Genomic DNA, 3,497 nt, shown 5'->3' with positions numbered 1-3,497 from the left:
TGGGTAATGGAGGTGGCAAAGGGAGAAGAGGAGGAAGTGAGGTTGAGAGAGTTGGTGTCGGGTTGAGTGGTGATAGGGAGGCTGATTTGAAGTAAAAATGATGCTCATTAAAGGCAACATGCCGAGAGATATAAACCCGTCCAGTTTTGGGGTCAAGGCACCTATACCCCTTATGGTAAAGATCATAACCAATAAAAACACAAGGACAGCTGCGAGAGTCAATTTATGCTTGGAGTAAGGCTTGAGTCAAGGATAACATGTACTGCCATACACCCGCAAAAACTTGTAGTCTGGAGAGGTATGAAATAGCTTTTCAAATGGAGATAGGAAATGTAAGGAAGAAGAAGGCAAACAATTAATAAGATATACTGATGTTTGAACTACTTCAGCCCAATACTTGTAAGGCAATGAAGATTGCGCAAACAATGTACGGGTGAGTTCAATGATATGGCGATGTTTTCTTATGGACATACCGTTTTGTTCTGGGTGTGTGGACAAGAAAATTGCTGTGCAATACCATTGTTAACTAAAAATAGCTTGAAGGCAGCACTGGTTTATTCACAACCATTGTCACACTAAAAAGTTTTGATCTTAGCATTGAATTGATTTTCAACAAGCAACCGAAATTGTTGAAATGAAAGAAAAACATCATATTTACCATGCAAAGGGAAGAGCCATGTGAAGCGAGACCAGTCATCAATAAAGATTACATAGAACTGAAATCCACTAACAGAAGAAGAAACGGGGGCAGGACCCTAAACATCCGAGTGAACAAGTTGTAGAGGTCCTGAAGTAGTACAACAAGACTTGACAAAAGGCAACTTTGTTCTTTTCCCTAATTGACAATCTGAACATAAATTAGAAGAGCTAGGCCTAGAATTCAAAACACACAACTGATGACCGGAAGTGAGACGACTAAGAGCTTGGGAAGAAGGATGCCCAAGGCGCTGGTGCCACAGGACTGAAGAGGTAGAACTCAGAAGGGCGGAAGGAGGAGTGGACTTGAGAAGACGAATTGGGTAGAGAGGATCGCTAGTAGGGCCGTGAAACAGAACCTTCGCCGACTGAAGATCCTTGACAGTACAATCATAAGGAGTGAGAGTTAGTGCACAGTCATTATCAGAAACAAATTGATAAGCTGATAAAAGATTGTGAGAAATATTTGGAACATGGAGAATGTTGTTTAAAAGAAATTTGGATTGAAAAGAAGGAACAGAGACAATCGAGGAACCGGTATGACTGATAGGCAAACCTTGGCCGCTGGCGACGGAGACTTGATCTGGACCATCATATGGATCACTCAGATGGAGGTTGGAGAGGTTAGAAGTTATGTGGTTGGTTGCGCCACTATCAATATACCAGAGTGAATCAGAGGGATCATTGTGGCTACCTGGTGCAGGAGAAAAGGTTGGCGTGAAGTTGGCTGCCGGCATAGCATAGGAAGGACGGCGAATTGGAGTTGCCATGGCCACCAAGCGAGTTGAAGGAACACGACCCTGGTAGGCATGGTTCCACCTGTTGAAGCAATCCAAGGCTCTATGATTGGCCAAGCCATAAATTTGACAATGAGGGCGAGGACGGTTGGGGTTGGAGTTTTGTTGGAGAGATGGAGATGGGGGATATGATGGGTTGGGAAGCAGAGGTGGGTGAGAGTTGGAGGAGGCGGTGAGAAACTGAGCAGAGGGATTGGGAAAACGAGGTCGAGTGAAAGTGTTTGGTCGAAAATTATGGTTTGGGCCTCGTGGTGGGAGTCTGGGCCGGTTTGAGGAAGATGCAGCAAAGGCTTGGGCTGGCAGGAGTGGTTGAGCTAAGTCATGTTGGGCTGGCTGGAGCTCTAGCTCAACCTCTTGAGTCAATAAGAGGTCGTGCAGTTCATCCGGGGTAACCGGTTCAGCTTGAACTCAGATTGAAGTGGTAAATGCTTCATATTCAGGAGGTAAGCCATGGAGGATATGAGCAACAAGATCAAACTCGTTGAGTGGTTCACCGGCTGCAGCAAGAGCATCGGAGATGGCTTTGATTCGCTGCAAGTATTCAATGATGGAGAGAGAGCCCTTACGAATGGTTTGGATTCGGCGGCGAAGCTGGAGGACTTGAGAGCGGGTTAGTGCAGCTAGTCTACGCTCTAGAGTGAGCCATAATGAGCGGGAGGTAGTGGTGCCAACGGTGTATGGAAGAATCGACTCGGACAGAGAAGCCGTGATCCAGATACGACAAGTGCGATCTCGCTGCAACCAAGAGGTGTGGGCAGGGTTGACAGTGGTGCTAATAAGAGGAGGTGGAGAAGGGTCAGATCCATGGACCAAGGTAAACATTCCATAGTTTTGAAGCACAAGAGTGAGGATGTCTTTCCAAAGAAGATAGTTGTCTTTGGTAAGCTTGAGAGGGATGAGACTAGCAACATGGTTAGGAGAGAGTTGAGAAGTTGTTTCTGGGGAGAAAATGAGTGGGGAAGTAGAGGAATTGGTATTAGTAGTGTTGGTCATGATGGGATGGATCGAGAGCCTTTAAGCAGAGAGCTCTGATACCATAAAGAGAAACTGAAGGCAAAAGAAATTATGGGAACTTGTGATGAAGAATACTTTATTGCCTTGTTGGATTTGTGTACATGGTCTGCTATTTATGTTACAATCGATGAACCTCTTGGAGAACTATCAGACAATAAGTTAATAGAAATGAGTGGTTTATAATTGGTATTGAATTGTGTGGTTGGAGCATTGCTCTGCATCTGTGGAGTAAGACAAACGCTGTTCTCTGTGAGATATAGACATGGGTTGTCTACTGTTGCTTGAAGTAAGTACATCAGATTATACTTATGATGTGCAGGGCAGCGTGATTGAAGTAAATCCATATTGTCCTTTTGATCTGTAGGGCACGCATGCCTTTGTGTTGCTCGTGATACCTGTTCTGCTGCTAATTGTGTGGTTGTGTTGTTGATGAGACTCATTACTGCTATTACTCAATAACCCTAAGTTGCGGCTTTTTTCTTTTCTCTCTCACACCTTAATTGGTGACAGAAAGCATATATTTATATGTGCATGAGGCATACTCCAAAACCTAATAGAGTTAGGTTAATCATGTGAGCTTAATCCAAAAGATAATTGATGGGCTTATTAATTTAAGCCACAAACCAACACTTGTATCAACCAACTGTTTGTCTTACCATACCTTATCTCTAAACACAAATATATTTCTCAGTTGTTTTAATAAAAACAAAACAATGGGCAATTTTGAAGTTATATTTTAAACTAGCTTATCCGATCTGTGTGTGTTGATCTGTCAATCAAATTTGCATCACTCAATTATAAGTGTCTTAAATCTTGACTAACAATTTGCAAAGACTAAGACTTTATCAACCAACTGTTTGTCTTACCATACCTTATCTCTAAACACAAATATATTTCTCAGATCCTTAATAAGAATGGTTATATTTTTAAAGGAGAAGCTGGTCCAAAAAACTCGAATTGCTCTTGGGTCTAGGGTTTAAGATTTTTTGC

This window comes from Rosa chinensis, chromosome 6 (assembly GCF_002994745.2).
Source record: "Rosa chinensis cultivar Old Blush chromosome 6, RchiOBHm-V2, whole genome shotgun sequence".
Classification (NCBI taxonomy): domain Eukaryota; kingdom Viridiplantae; phylum Streptophyta; class Magnoliopsida; order Rosales; family Rosaceae; genus Rosa; species Rosa chinensis.
The sequence above is the reverse complement of the archived record's forward strand: the minus strand, read 5'-3'. Positions refer to the sequence as shown.